We start from the raw sequence: 17,151 nt of genomic DNA, 5'->3' as shown, positions 1-17,151 counted from the left end.
GTGGATTAGTCATGCTGGCCACATGACCCAGAAAGCTGTCTGTCGACAAACATTGGTTCCCTCAACCTGAAAAGCGAGATGAGCACCGCAACCCCATAGTCGCCTTTAAATGGACTTAACCGTCCAGGGGTCCTTTACCTTTACTGTGTACACTGGTTTCACCAGCTCCTTACAGAGTATTGGTGAGGTGCTCCATCCAAGTGATTACTGCATGCAATTGTTACTGGGGCAATGATGAAAAAGGGCATGTGAAAGAGGCTCCTACTCCACTCTCAGTAACATATGAATGGACCCTAGATCAGGCATGTCCAACAGGTAGATCGTGATCTACCGGTAGATCATTGGCTCCCCCCAAAGAAGCTGAACAATTGTGGCTCCCCTAAAAAAACCTCAACATTTTACCTCCTCCCTGAAAAAACTCAACAACTTTGACCCAAACCCCAAAAAGGGGGTAGATCACTGCCAGTTTTTAACTCTGTGAGTAGATCGCAGTCTCTTGGGAGTTGGCCACCCCTGCCCTAGATAATTCATTCTTTTTCAGTATTCAGTTTCTTAGTATTTTAACCTATTACTTAGCATCTAAGCACAATAACTTACAATCCAGCAGATGTCCTCAGTCAGAAGAGGAAGTGAAGCAAGTTCCCCCAATCCCCCCTGCAACCCCACCCCCCACCAACCCTCCATAATAGATTTTCTGGGGGTGCTGGGAGCTGCAGAAAGGATGGGGATTTGGCAGAAATAAACTCCTCTCCTGCTCCATTAGTGAACATGTCCCCTGGAACAGCAGAACCAGTTAAATTCCATCTATTGAATTGCATAGAATCATACAGAATTGTAGAGTTGGAAGGTACCCCAAGGGTCATCTAGTCCATTCCCCTGCAATGCAGGAATCCTGCCCACAGCCGTCACTGAGTGGGCTCAGACCACCAATTTTCTGGTTAAGGGGCACGTACTGACCCACTGCACCACAGAGACGGTGTGGTATGAGCACTAAACCTTATAAATATGCACAAAATAAGGACAAACACATGTCAACCTTATGCAAGTTACATTGACTTTAAAGGCTGGTGACACCTGCATTTCTGTATTGTGTTGCAAGATCCTGGAAAGTAATAAGCCTTATTTTAACATTTCATTAGACTAAGTTTTCCCCATAGAATAACTTGTTATTCAAAACAAGCTCTTAAGGGAAGGAAGTTCACTTCAGTTGGTAACAGTTCCTGTGGATACCGAAGAACTTTGTACAATACACAGTACTGCATCATGCAACATCTTGTTTAGAAACTTCAGCTTTAACCTGGATCAGTGTCAGGTGACATGTTGATCCTCAAAAGCTGGAGTGCTTGCAAAGGGAAATTGAATTTGATGGCATACATGCTGGTAGAAGTACTTTGAGGCCCAAGTTGTTAGTGTACGTTTTGGGGGAAAGGATCCATGTATTCAGTATAACGTTTGGTTTTGACTTTAGCTCTGAGGCATTTTTATGACAAATGTATTATATAACCCTAGACGTGACTGGATCCTAGAATCACATAGCTGGGTCTGGATCCTGTACTAGTCTCTGATTCATGGATTGTTGCCTAGAGTTCAGTTCTCTATAAGAGGAAGAGTCTCTAGCTTGTGTGCACTCTCCCGAACCTGCTCTTCTCCTGCATAAAATGTAGTCTGTGCATTTGTCAATAATGAATGATGCTTCCATAATAAGCTCACTAGCAGTTAGAATGTGTTGTCCTAAAAATGAAATATTTCTCCCATCATATCGTGGAGCTTTTAACTGATAAGTTGAAGAAATCTTTGGAATGTGAATTTTTTTGAAAAAGGAAATGGTATTAGTAAAAGAGGTTGGATGCTTATCACACATTTCTAAAAGTCCATTTTAGAATTTAAAGCGTACAGTATGCTCTTCGTACTGATTATTATTATATTATAGGAGATGAGGTGACAAGATAAAATGTTGAATTAAAATATATAGGAATGCAGTAAAGGTAAATACCTTAAAAGACTTGAGAGGATGACAGGTGGAAGCCGAAAGAGTTTGTGTTTAATTGTAAGATTTTGTTTTTTGTATAATATGTTTGATATATTTTTGATTTATTTGATTTGTTTGTTTGATTTGTATGTGTTTAATTTTTAAATTCAAATAAAGGGGTTGGTGGGTTTTTTTAAAAAAAAGTGTACAGTATGCTGCATTCAAGTAAACCATACAAGAAAAGCTGAGTTGACTGTTCTTTAATAACTTTTGAATTGGAAAATAGGAAAATAAATAGGATTAGTAATGCCACAATAAGAATCAAGAGAAGTTATGTACTGAAATTATATTAGGCTTCAATTTTTAAAAATTAAATATTAATTAATTGTTAGGCTATAATCCTATATGTTCTTTCCTGGGAGTCAGCTCCATTGAACCCTGTGGGGCAGACATATATAGGATTGCACTATACATTTTATAATGTGCACAGTCCAAAGTTGAGCACTGTTGAATTTCGTTGGAAGATATCTAAACCTATAATTAACTTTATCACTGACATAAATGAAACTTGTATTTGACATTATAATATTCATCATATTATTTTTAATGTATCTGAATTATATTTAATCATAAATATTCCACAACATTAAAATCTCTATTAAACAATGCTTAGCTCAGTCATTGTGGAGTAAATGTGTTGAATTTACAGAGGGACTCTGCAAGAGAGTACTTTTTTGGTGCAACTGGAAATGTTCTTATTTAGCAATTAAGTACCAATTTATGGTTTGTGGTTTATGTGTTATAATGTTGTGAATACTGTGCCCTCTCCCCCTACAAAGATAACGAGTTACATCTACATAAAATTAGACAGTACTATAAATGAAAAATCAGCCTGAGGATTAAGAATGGCCACACTTAAACTACATAATTAATTGGAAGAGAATAAATTATATTCAAATGTAATCTGAATTCCTGTACTGTGTCTTGGTTGCTGTAAAGATGAAGAACATGTTATAAATATTTTAATTAATAAATTTCCTCTAACTAAAGCTGCTATCAAACATTATACTCTGAAATAATTCTACTAGTTTGAGTTAAATTTACTCTAGATTATGTAGTTTGAAGACTTTTCTTATTTTGGGAATCCAGGAAACAAAATGTTTTCTGCATTGCCACTTTATTTATTTATTTTATCCCCCCCCCCCCCGCCCACGTGCAAGACAGCAGACACAATGAATGCAAAATGAAGCTCTTTCTCCTACTGTAAGATTTCTGGTTTCTCAGTGCTGCTCCTTTGTTGGAGAATGGGGAACTCTTTTCTCTTGCCCTCCCCCACTTGTTTAAACTTGTTTCCTAGACTTGTCATGGTTTTTCCTGAGGAAGCCTACCTCTGTCTAACCTTCACCTTCATAGACTACATTTCACAAACTTTGGAATATTGGAAGTTGCTTTCTACCAAGTCATTGGTCCATCTAATACAGTCCTGTTGATACTGACTGACAGTGACACTCCAGGTTTTCAAGAAGGAATCTTTCCTATCCATCCCATCCCTTGGAGGTGCTGCAAATTGAACCTGGAACCTTATTCATGCAAAACATGTGTGTTTACACTGAGTTTACAAATCTTTCCCAGGGTGGGAAAGAGAGCTGGAGGTGTGTATCATGTTTATCCTCTTTTTGGGGGGTGGGGTGGAGAAAGCGCTAAAGTTTCATCCATTGTTTGAATATTATACAAGCCGTACCTTGGTTTTCAAACAGCTTAGTTCTCAAACGTTTTGGCTCCCAATCGCCACAAACCCAGAAGTGACTGTTCCGGTTTGCAAACGATTTTTGGAAGCTGAACGTCCGACGCGGCTTCCGATTGGCTACAGGAGCTTCCTGCAGCCAATCAGAAGCCGCACTTTGGTTTCTGAACATTTTGGAAGTCGAACGGACTTCCGGAACGGATTCCCTTCGACTTCCAAGGTATGACTGTAATGTGAATGTTCATCCGTAAATGTTGTGCTGTGGTATTCTCAGAATGCAATTTCTATTGATGGCAAAGAATACTCTTACACCAATAGAAATCCGAATAAATAAATTTGCCATAAATACAACACTTTTTCAAACTTATGACAATTGATGGCAAGAGGACTAGTGCTGTATATCAAGATTTTAATCAAGATTCCAAAAGGATGATGTTCCCAAGAAAATTTTAGTAGCTTTTAACTCTTGTCTTCACCCATTTAAGTCATTTGACACTCTTCTTATTTTCTATTCTCTTAAGATGCCATCAGAAATGGTTGCCTAGGGGATATTGTTCTTTCTAAGAATAGGTCACACTAAATGGTACCAAAAACCCTGAAATACTAAAATCCTTTTTAAATATGGCTTGCTGTCATTACTGCAATTTATGTTCTACAGAATATATACCAAAATCTGTACTGTTGTTATTTGCATTTGTATGGTCTTGCCCTCTCCCCTCCTCCTCCTTGTCTATTGTAGAAATAATTTTGAATAAAAACCAATAATAGCCAAATTGCACCATATATTTTTAAAATATCTGAATTTATTGGTTGGCCAAGATAATTGAACTCCGTTCATAAACTTGTAAGACCTGCCTTCCAGTTTGCATGATAAAGGATAATTAAGCAGGGCAGAAACATGCACGATGACCTAATTAGTAGAATTTAATTGGGCTGTTGCATATGTTGAGTCTCTATGTGGTGCACCAGTCCATCATGGAATGGTGGAGGGCACACTGCTATTTTACCATACAAACTGACCTAACAAATGTGTGAAGTTGACCTTAATTGTTCCAGCAAATTGAATTCAAATAGGGAATGGAAAGTGTTTGGGAGGTGTATGGGATACTACCCAGGATCTCTGAGTGCAGCATGATTCTTATTTCCAGCTGCTATTCTACATCAAAATCAGAGACTTCTTCCCTTTATTGGTTGCAGCTTTCAGACAGTCCATTCCTGTTCCATCACTAGCACAACATCTCCCTACTGGTGCTTCAGAAAGAGCATTTTTAGCAAGGTTCTGAGTGTCATGTGTCACTGCTATTTTGATTCTTTTGTTGTTGTTTAGTTGTTTAGTTGTTTAGTCGTGCCCGACTCTTCGTGACCCCATGGACCAGAGCACGCCAGGCACACCTGTCTTCCACTGCCCTTCGCAGTTTAGTCAGACTCATGTTCGTAGCTTCAAGGACTCTGTCCAACCATCTCGTCCTCTGATTCTAGGAGAAGGAAATTCCCATGTCATTTCATAATATACTTCCTATAGTATATACCGCTTGTTGTGTTTGTTTCACGTTGCAGCTTTTCAGGTTGCAAACGTGTATACTAGACTGGTGACTGGGAGCAGCTGCCGAGACCACATAACACCAGTCTTGAAAAACCTGCATTGGCTCCCAGTACGTTTCCGAGCACAGTTCAAAGTGTTGGTGTTGACCTTTAAAGCCCTAAACGGCCTCGGTCCAGTATACTTGAAGGAGCGTCTCCACCTCCATCGCTCTGCCCGGACACTGAAGCGCTGCTCTAGTTGCGGACTTTTCAGGGTGTGAACGGCACCCCGGAACGGATCATGTCCACAACTAGAGGTACCACTGTACATGCTAATGACATTGTATACACACACAGGCTTCAACTCCTGTCTGCACTCCCAAGGCAGGGCAGAGCCAGGCAGTGCTTAGGTTAAGATCTACTGGTAGACAACTTGCAATCTGAAGTAAATCATAAAGGATTTATGACTCCCAGTTGTTTAGCAATTGCAACAACACAATGACCTCTTCCTATTCTACTGATGAAATGAAAAAACTGTGTCGGGGGAGGGGGGAGAGTGTTAAGCAGGAATTGATTTTTATGCAGGACTGTGTGACCTCAGTTAAAGTCAAGTACTCCAAAAAGATTCCTAGGCTCAGAATAATGTGAAGGATATGGGTTGTATCCAGCTAATTTTTTAATTAGGACGGACCCATTAAACTTAATGGATCTAAGTTAGTTGTGTTCATTCATTTCAATAGGTTTACTCTGAGTAGGGCTAGCATTGGCAACAGTAATCTCTCACCTGACTCTGTAAAGGGTGGGGGAGTAGATCCTGTTAAGCCTGAAGTCTGCTCATCTCTGCCCTATATGCCACTGGAATTGGAAGGGTGGGGTGGATATTGCTGTCAGCGGCCTACACATGCATGAAAATAGTACACAGTTGTGGGGCAGGGGGTTCTTCTGCATCCAACTTCGTCACTGTAGTCCAGGTAGCCTCAGTGGCTAGAAGGGCCTTTTACCAGCTGTGACAGGTAAAACAGCTAAGGCTGTCCCTGGATTGGGAACGGAGTCAAGTACTAGTGACTTCAGGGTTGGAGTACTACAATGTATTCTATGTGGGGATTCCCTTGTGCTTGATCCAGAAGCTAAAGTTAGTGCAGAATGCTGCAGCACAGTTGCAAACAGGAACAAGAACCTGTCAGCATATGACACCTGCTCAGCCATCTGCACTGTTTGCCAATTTGCTACTGGACTAAGTTCATGGTGATAAATCCTGTAACATCTTGTGACCAGTTTCCTTGCAGGATTACCTTATATGCACATATACTTGTTCCACACACATGTAAAAAACTCGGCCTTTTAATGTGGCAGCACCTATACTTTGAAACTCCCTGCTTGGCAGGCAGCTTCACTGTACACTTTCTGGCACCTGCCTAAAACATTTTTGTTTAGGCGGGCCTATCAAGATATGTAGAAGTTGCATGTGTTTTAATCAGTTTTTAGTATATTATTGATTTTGAATGTTTTTTAATACCTGTTTTTATTGTTTACTGAAATAATTTTAATGGGGGGTTGTGTATAAACAGCTTTGAAGTTTTACTACAATCACATACATTTTGTTAAGTAAAATTAATAAAATAACCCAATAACACGCAAATGTGAAAATGATAGTAAAACAGGGTCTCATTTTTTGTTTTTGTACCTATTGTCAAGAAAAAGAAAATAAACTATAAACGTTTCTAACATACTGTTGCAATAACAAGAAAATGCTGCTTGAATCCAACAATCATTCTTGAATGGTATATCTTTAATATATAGTCCTCATTTTGGCTGCTACATATTGTTTAAATCTGTTTTTCCATTTTTGTTATGCGAAATATTTTTCAAAACCCTTCAGAAGCAGATGATACTGGTTCAGTTGAAGCAACCCTCCATTTGGAGGAATAGCTGTGACCCATGAGCAGTTCCTTCTTGCTGCCCTGTTATTTATACATTGCTTCACTTTCAGTTCTAAGTTTTACTTTAACCATGATTTGGCATGTTTTTCGAACCGCTGTATGAGAATGGGGCAAAGAGAAGGAGGAAGATGCCTGCAATTCATTTCAGTGGTTAGAGTTACCTAAACTGGAGCTTTATCTAACATTGAGCTCAGATGGCTTTAGCTGCTAGTAACACATTTCCAAATAACAACCTTTCTATTAACTTAAAAGAACAGTTCATTACATGTTTTGTTTTGTTTTGTTTTTAATTTATGAACTCACGTTTTCAGCATGCCCTAGGGATTTCCTGAGGTGTGCAGAAACCACTACCTTGTCTATGGGTGGCCATATTTCAACATCAAGTTCGGTATTAAAAGGAATGATAGTTTGCACAGTCAACCATGTTAAACACATTTAAGTGTCATTTATTTTAATAGGAAAGGTAAACATACCCTTTAGTCTATTCCATTGAAAATAGTGAATAATAAAAGGTCCTTAACTTTGGCTGGATTGTGCACAGTGTTTGTTTAAATAGTGGTATCTAGGACTGTTTTAAAAGGCTTGTTATATCAATCAACTTGCAACCACTTTACTTGAGCAGATATGTGTGTTTTTATTAATATTTATTTGCAGTTTGCCTCACCTTATCTTGAGGGCTCAGGATGAGTAGAATAAAAATAGGTAGGAAATATTTTTAAAGACTCGGTTAAGTAACTGTGCTGGCATCACCCTCAGCCAATTATTGTATATGACTGGGTAGTGGATACAAATGATGTGTGTACATTTAAGAAAGCGAATTGCTTACATAGATTTAAATTTTATTCGGTAGCATGGTGGACTGGCTTGACCTGCACGGAATAAAAGGTATTTGTTATTAAGCCTTGGGATTTTGAAATGTACTTTCAGATCAACTCCCTATTCTGTTAATACTATATATAACTGGTGGAAATAGTTGAAATGTGCAATACAGTGTAGTTAATAATTGAATTAATGTGCTATTTCTTCAGTACTATTTCAGTCAGTCAGTCATTCCAGTTCTGCATTGCCTCAGTATCTCCGGACAGATGCTACTGCATACCCAGTTTGAATGTTGGGTGTTAGTTTTGTTTTATCTTTGAAAGGTTTAGGCCTTCTTTCTTTTTTAAATATTTTGCCAGTACTGTATGTTTGTTTTCAAACAAATCACCACCTTATATATCGTAAGAAAATTGCTTTCTTAGGATATTATGCTAATTATCAGATTCTTCCAACCAATGCAAAATTTCCCACAACTGGATCACACAACACCCTGATTAAGAGCCAGTGTTTACTCAAAAACACTTTCTCTGCTTTTTAGGGTAGTTATGTTCCATTAACAATTGTTTTATTATTGTTTGGTGTGAGCAACCTTTTGCTAAGGCTAATATGTGGCAGGGTATGCATGTTTTAATTTAAAAAGTAGTAATAAACCACATTTGGAGTCAAGTGACCAGAATATCCATGATTTGAAACTTTTTTCTAGCTATTTAAAATCTTCAGTTTTTGTTTTTTTTAGTTTTTTTAATCACCATGATAAAACAGAATGCCATTGTGAGGAATATTTAAAATAAATACTTGGGAGTTTTCCAGCATGACTACCCAGCCTGCAAACTGGCAAGTTCAAATAGCAAACATTTTGCTTCCCTTGAAAAATATGGCACAGACTTTGGAGTCAGACTAGAAATGTAAAGGGGAAGAATGGATGCTATCGTCTTGTAAATGCATCCTGGGGGGAGGGGGGACGACAAACATTATGGCCTCAAAAGTGGTTTGAATTCATAGATTATGTGCTTTGTTGCAGGAATGCCAGCTGAAGGCCAGCTTGCTTTGCAACATAATTCCCTTCACACTCTTTTTACTGATTTAAGTGATCTTCACATGGTTACCAGGGAGTGGAACTGCGCTGCTGGCCCCTCCCCGATCTCCATGCATTAGATGTGGGTATTTGGAAGGGGAAAGGCTTTTTCAAATAGACCTCTGTGTGTATGGGTTTTCATCCAACAGATATCCACTCCAGGCATGCGTATATCGGGGCCGGGGGGGGGGGAGTATTTCCAGAAATCAAATTATGTCAGGTGCATCATTAGAAATAGCTTTGTCTAAGTGTATCCTAATGACTCTAAATCTTGATGATAAAAAAATGCTTTCTGAATTGTCTCAGCGGCAGAAGTTACTTTTTAATTGTTCTGTGTTTACATATTGCTTTTGTTGGGAGAACCACCTTTCATTATTCTGCTGGCAGTGTACACATTATTGTTTACCAATACACGTATCCATAAAAAGCCTCAATGTGCTAAAAGAATTGTTGATGATTTCTTGAGTTAAAAATTAATTCTAAACAAAAATCTTAAATCAGGTATGAGCATATTAAGAGTGTTGGTTTGGGATACTGTATTAATTTTACATTTGGTTCGAATACATGGGGGGGAAAACTATCATTAGCTGATTTATGCATGCCTGCAAGATCCTGGTTGCCACTGAAAATCGCTTCCGTGTATTTGAGTCTTTACACTACTGCAGAAACATTTTGAATCAGCTTCCCATTTAGTTTGGTCAAATTGGTGGGAAGTATGCATGCCATTGTTGTGTTTCTGACTCTGGGAGCCTTATGTTGCAAATCCTTGTGAATAAGCAGATTGAATTGTACACATTCCACGAGTCCTAACTCCATGGAAAAAATTTTCCGCAGCAATCATACCACCACCGGGCATCTTTGAATCATTTCCATGTTGTGATTGCTGTTTCAGTAGTACATTTAGCTTAAAATCAGTTGGGAGCTTTGATGTTTCAAAAAGTACAGTGTGAGAACAAATCACAACGGCTTAAAAACATGAAGGTGATTTATTAAACAGAGCTAATGCATACCGATACAACACCTTGTTGTACTATTTGCCTGAAACTACGCTGCATCTATAATCTAAATAGAGCATTAGATCAAGGATCAGTGAACAATCAATTAATACCAAAATAATTGTATGTTTCTCTTGTCCCAGCATGCCTTCTGTTGTTGTTTTATATTGAATTTACTACCTAAAAGAGAACTATTGATTTACTGAGTTGAATTAGCACCTCTCAGCCTACTGGGGCAGACAGGGTGAGGAGTTGGAGGGGCACCAGAACTCAAAGATGCTCCTGGTTGCTATTTTAGAAGCTCAGTCATGTTGGCTTTAATCCCAAACAGTGCTGTTCATCTGAAAATCAAGTCAGTGATATCATTGAACTTCAAGATTATACATAGGATTTTATCTAAGAAGGGGTGACTAAGACTTTCAGGCCAACCCTTTTTGGCATTATAGTGGGGGACTTATGGGAGCATCCAATAAAAAAAGTTATTGGTAAAACTAACTATTATTAGTTTTTTAAAATTAAATGGAAAGAAATGATTGGGGAACCCTTCAGCATCACAGCAGGGGATTTTCTTAACTGAAGTTCTGTGGGGCACTGACATAAGGAGTATGTAATTAAATATGTATAATCTTATTAATGATGTCCAGAATTAATTTTTAATAATGATAAAAGTAATATTTGTTTCAAAGCAGAGAATATATCATAATGGACAAATATTATTAGTCACCAGTGGTAGAGACTATGATAAGTAGAGTGAGTCTTTTTATGTCATTGTGTTTAATGCTTTATTTTCTGTAAACTATTTGGGTGGATGAGTAACGTTTCATTTTGCCCAGGAATGTCATGGTAGCATTAGGAAAAGGTAAAGGGACCCCTGACCATTAGGTCCAGTCATGACCGACTCTGGGGTTGCGGCGCTCATCTCGCGTTATTGACTGAGGGAGCCGGCGTACAGCTTCCAGGTCATGTGGCCGGTATGACAAAGCCGCTTCTGGCGAACCAGAGAAGCACACGGAAACGCCGTTTACCTTCCCACTGTAGCGGTCCCTATTTATCTACTTGCACTTTGACGTGCTTTCGAACTGCTAGGTTGGTAGGAGCTGGCACCGAGCAACAGGAGCTCACCCCGTTGAAGGGATTCGAACCACCACCTGCATCCCACCAAGGTGCCTTAAAAAATAAATGGATTTTGTTTATATGAGGAAATATATGGCAGAGATCTCCCATGTTATTTGGAAACTTATTGATGGATTGATTAATTGAGCAGCAGTCCTCTGCTTGCTTATTTTAGAGTAAATTGTATGTATCCAGTAAAATTTACTGCAGAATAAGCAAGCGTAAGATTGCTGTTCAAGAATGGCAGAATTGAGCTGTTTGTAACTAATTAGCAGTTAACATAAGAATATGAGAGTACCACTTCCAAAATTAGAAGAAAGGGCAAATTTTTAAATGTTAATTTGGTGACTCACATATGTTTATATATGGAAAAATATTCTAAATTGAGTCTTCCAACTCATTTTGAATATTCACATTTTTAAGAAATGCCATATTCTGCCTTTGTGTATAACTGAGTTTTCATCCAGCATGATGACAAATCAGATTGCATTTCCTAGAACACATAAGAAACTAAGAGCCTGATAGATATTTAAAAGGCGTGCTCACTCTGCATTTTGATAATATTCCCTCCAAAGTAAAATACAGAGAGAAAACTTAGAGTACTATAGTACCATTTAGTTTTCAGGTTCAATTCAAAATGCTGGTGTTTACTTAAGTCCTGAACAGCAGCCGAGTCTCTGTATATCTTAGGGAGTTCCTCAGAGCCCTTGAGACACAGACTCCCACCCCATTATGATCTACCGGAGAAACCTTTCATTAGGAATTGTGTAGCTGCAGGTCAGAATAAGTCCTTTATGGTCCCAAAGGAATTCTTGTCTTTGCCAGTTATTAGAAATTACTGTAAAGGGTTTTCATTTACGCAGGCTTTTGAAGACTGCTTTTGTTGTTGTTAAATTGCTTGAGCTATAATGTATTTCTCTTAGGGCTGCAGCGTTTACTTATATAATGGCATAGATTAATAAAAAAAACCTTTTGATTGCTGGACAGTAAATTTTACATATTATTTTTAATATAGGTACCTGGGTTTGAGGAGGGGTATGTTATTTTAACACTCCGTCTGTGATCTCTCCCTCCACTCTCTTTAATAAAAAGAAGGCACAACAGTTATCAATAACAGGCAGCAGCTCCAGAAATGTAATGCTGCCCACTTGGCTTCTGAGAAGAAAACATTTTGACTTCTCCTCATGGTTCACTTTTGAGCCAATCACTTTTGAGCACAATTCTCAACTTTGACACTGTAGAAATGATCCTGAAAGTATAGGTACTTGCAAAACTTTAGGGATTCTCTCCTCTCTCACACAGAGTATGCATGCTACACAATCGCATCACTTGATTAAAACATAATTAATTAATATTTCGTTAAGTACAGCGGTATCTCCGGTTGAACAGGGGGATCTGTTCCAGAGCTCCGGTCGGATCCCGAGGTGTGCATATCCCGAGGTGCCGCTTCTGCGCATGCACGCACAGCAAAACCCAGAAAAATACTTCCATGTTTGCCATGTTCACATTCTGAAGGATACACAACAAGAGGTGTGCGTATCCAGAGGTACCACTGTATAAGCTCCAGTTTTTATTGTTTGTTGAGTATGAGTTCTAATTTCATCCCTGATTTTTACTGGGTATTTATGATTCACTTGTTGGTCGGTTGGTTTTTATCTTGGTAAAAGACCTTTTTCTCCATTATGAAAAAATTAGCAACAAAATGTTTGTCAGTCCTAAACACACTAAATAAGGACTCAGCCTCATTGGGCATAGCAGGACTTACTCCAGAGCATGCATACATAGTATTGCACTGTCTAGTAAATAATAGATGTGAAAAAGAACAATTATAGGAACTTGGGAAGCTGCCTTATACCATGTCAGTCTTTTATCCATCTAGTGCAGCATAACCAGTGTTCACTGTCAGTGGTTCTCCAGGGTCTCTGGCAGAGGTATTTGACCTAACCTGGTGTATGATCCTTTTTAAATAAAAAAACCAGTTGCCAGGGATGTACCTTCTGCTTCCACACCATTGAGCTATGGTGCCTCTAGACTGTGTACAGTGGTACCTTGCTTCCTGAATGGCTTAGTTGTCAAACAAATTGGCTCCCAAACGCCTAGAAGTACCGTATTTTTCCATGTATAGGGCAACCCTTATTTTTGGGGACTCCAAATTGAGAAAATAGGGGAAGATTGCCCAGAGTTGTTCAGCTTTTGGGGGGGGGGGATTGCCGACAATCGCTCACTGCCAGCAGCCACCAGTCACATGCCCAAACGACACTGACAAACGCCTGCTCGCGGCAGCCACCGACCGCCCCTCCCCACCGCTGCACTATCCATGTATAAGACGACCCCCAATTTTTAGCATTTTTTAATAATTAAAAAACCTCTTCTTATACATGGAAAAATACGGGAAGTTTTCCAGTTTGCGAACGTTTTTCAGAAGCTGGACATCCAACACAGCTTCCGATTGAGTGCAGGAAGCCTCCTGCAGCCAATTGGAAGCCGCCTTGGTTTTTGAATGATTTTGGGAGTTGAACGGACTCCCAGAACGGATTAAGTTCAGGAACCAAGGTACCACTGTGTCTATGTTTGGTGATAAAGCGGGGGGACGGGGACGTCTATGTCACTTTCCCAGGCTTCTATTTTTAAGCTCACATTAATTTGTCCCTTTCTAATAGGCCGGGTGTATTTTTTCTTTTTTAAAAAGTCCAAAAACTGCATGTAGTTGAGTGTCCAGTATAGATGGATTCTAAGCTGAAACATTTCCTGTTCCTAACATTTATCATATCTATTCTCGTTCTTTGTTACTGAAGAAGTGTTTTGCATGAAATTTTCATCCAGTTTATAAGAATAAAGTATTAAATGATGGCTAGTAATATTATCAAATGACCTTACTGGCTTCTGAAGAGCTATCTTCCTTAACAGTAATTAAGCAGTTACTGAAATGAAAAAGGTTTCAAATAGAACTGAATTTCTGAATTGTTAATTTCTGCAGTGTTATAATACTAAGCATCAGTGATACTTTATGTTCTTCAGGCTGCAAACCTATACATACTTTCGTGGGGAATAAGTCTCATTGAACTCAGTGGGATTTACTTGAGAGTAATATATAGGATCGTAATGTAAAAGAGGCTGGAAATGCTTCTTCTTTCTTTGACTTGTAATAAATATTTTATGGGATCTTAATTAAATGAATGGAATTAATAAACTTTATAAGAATTCTTGTCCTGACTGCCTAACTTTACTAACATTATTTGTGCACACAAAATTATTTACAAGACAGTATGTTTTGGAGCTGGGAACTGATTAAAGCTTTGAGCTTATTAATTATGCTTAAATATTTAATTAATTTAAACTCCCATTTTCAGTATGTATCCTGGCTTGAACCCCAAGAACCACAATCAGTTTTCTTCCAGGATCTCCTACTGCTCTTCCACTGCCATCCCCTCATCTCTCTCTCCTTGGTTTGTCTGGTGGATATGAACCTTGCTTACAGAGCAGGAAGTAGGATGTGGTTGCCATTTTCTATGCCTTGTCAAGGGAGGATGTAAAATTCACCATTTCAAACTTCATAAAATAATGTCACAGACTGAAATGTGTAACAAAAAACCCAATAACTTTACTTACCATTCTCCAGATTTTACTGTAGCTGATCTCAGAATAAGCAGAGCTCTGGACTTCAATCCATTGACTTTCCCTAGAATTCATGGACCTTCGCTTTGGGAACGATCTGCGAGGGTTCTGACAGGGTCCTAGAGTCCTCTTTTCTCCTTCCCAAAGCCTTGTTAGCACTTTCCTAGCTTTGAGAAGGAGGCGGGAGAGCTAGGAGTTGGACCATGCCAGAGCCTTGAGCCTCCTTTCCAAAGCCTAGCGTGCATCGCCTAGCTGGCTTTCGGAAGGCAGTACAAAGGCTTGAAGGGGGGGATCAAATTTTGGCCTCACTTCTTTGTCCTACATGACAAGGCAGTGTTCAGCCCGTGGTTTCTGTGTCAAATTACTCTTGTGGCCCACTTGCTTTGAGACATTGGGCCACTCTGCTTGATCTAAATGATCTCAAATGGAAAGAAATTAGAACGACCTCTTCCTTAGGTATTAGGCTAGTTGGTCTGAATGTACAATTCCATATCTCTTACTTATGTATCACATTTCTAGGCTGTACTTCCTTTCAAGTTGCATACATTGGGTTGGCCCACTTTTCTTCGCAACAATCCTTTTGTCAATTATGGAGATGGGATTTCAGTTTACACTTCCACTGCAGCACACTATAGCTTTTATTTGTTGCAATAGACTGTGATGGCCAGAAACCAACTTGGCAAAAATTAAACAAATTAATGGAGAATAGGTTTCTCTTTGAGCTATTGGACAGGGATACACAAGGGATTGCCATTAACATCATACCCTGCTTGTGAGCTGTCTACAGGCATTTATTTTATTGACTACAGATGGAATAGTAGATTAGAGAGACCTTTGGGCTGATCCAATGAAGCTGTTCTTAAGTACCTATTAGAAATAAACACAAATGGTTGACACAGTGCATCTATGTTTAAATTCTATAATCTATAATTATATACTTTGGTAAATCCATCCACGTGCTTAAAAAATAGGATGAAGTTGCAAATAAATATGCTTGCTGAAAGAGGAACGTAAAAGGACATGAAAATGAGCCCCTGTTCACAGGCTTATGGAATAACAAAGGAACAGTTGTGTGTTTTGTTTATGAAGGTGTATTAAGTACAGAAATAATTTGTTTCATGAGGCACTTGTAGTGGCATGGCATCATGGCAGTATTCTGCTAGGAGTTGATTACGTCATACCAGTCTCTTGGACCTACACAAATACATCCTGAGGAGGAAAGAGAGAACACTGTTTACTGACTCTCCAGGCTAATGTTTGATACATCAAATCACTTTTCTTAAAAGCTCGTAGTACAATTCATCAAGTTGTTGATGTGATATAGATGTGATGGAAACAAAATAACCTTGCAAAGAATATTTAGAAAATGAGAGAAAGGGTTACTTCTATCAGTAGTGATAGCTTTCACTAATTAGCAAGGGTAATTGCATGATTATTGCACACCTAGAAAGTATTCTAGAAAAAGGCCTGCTGGGGGTAGAGATAATCTTCTCCCAAGGGTTGCCCTCTTAATTAAGTGTACACTAAAGCAGGTGTACACAGAGACTTTGAACACCATGTTAAGCAGGTCCCTTGGCTTCCAACTTGGCTATTCCTAAATGAGTTGTAATGAGTGTTATGTCTCAGGTTGTGTGCTAATGAAGCTTTTGTTGTAAATTGTACTGAAAAATTAAGGGAGAGAGATTTATTTGCATATTACAACCCTCTTTGTTTGTCTTTGTTGCTAGCTCAGTAGATGGGCAGTAAGCTGCTGTGTCTCCATAGCAAAATAAACTCTTTTGAACAAACCTGTACATGCAGCATTGAAAGGTGGCTGTGTTGAAGCCATAGGGGACATTTCCTGTCTTCTAAACAAAAGCATGATTATCATGGGAATCTGCTTGTTTGTTTGAAATATGAGTGTGTGGATATTTATTTTAGATTGTGTTTAATGCTGTGCAATATTTTAAAAGAGCAAAACATCCAAATCAAATATGACAAGGGATGCAGCAAATAGACTCTGAACTAACAATTTAGCATTGACATTTGATTATATTAAGCATTCTTCTTAGGAGAATGGCTATGGAGGAGTTATGCCCTGTTCATCCATAGTCTGTTTGTCACTTTAATTTGGAGGAAGAACATGTAAGACCTACCATATTTTCAGGTGCCTGTTTTCTTTGATGTAGGTGCCAGCAACCTGCCATAATGTATTTACCATGTCACTTTACTCAGTTGATGTTGTCACATTTAGGGGGCAATAGGGTTAAACCACAGAGTCTAGGGCTTGCTGATCAGAAGGTCGGCGGTTCGAATCCCTGCAGCGGGGTGAGCTCCTGTTGCTCGGTCCCAGCTCCTGCCCACCTAGCAGTTCGAAAGCA

At 38.9% G+C, this 17,151-nt stretch overlaps 1 protein-coding gene and 1 non-coding gene across 4 annotated transcripts in view; one reads left to right on the top strand and one right to left on the bottom strand.

Moving 5' to 3' along the window:
- Positions 1-17,151, top strand: part of GNAL (G protein subunit alpha L) — a 119,592-nt gene that overhangs the window by 64,383 nt on the left and 38,058 nt on the right. The window lies entirely within an intron of this gene.
- Positions 12,224-12,440, bottom strand: LOC118090573 (small nucleolar RNA U3). Its single transcript, XR_004693271.1, has one exon. It is a non-coding gene; the product is annotated as a small nucleolar RNA U3 (small nucleolar RNA).

Source organism: Zootoca vivipara, chromosome 8, assembly GCF_965207765.1.
Source record: "Zootoca vivipara chromosome 8, rZooViv2.hap1.1, whole genome shotgun sequence".
Lineage (NCBI taxonomy): Eukaryota > Metazoa > Chordata > Lepidosauria > Squamata > Lacertidae > Zootoca > Zootoca vivipara.
The sequence above is the reverse complement of the archived record's forward strand: the minus strand, read 5'-3'. Positions and strand labels throughout refer to the sequence as shown.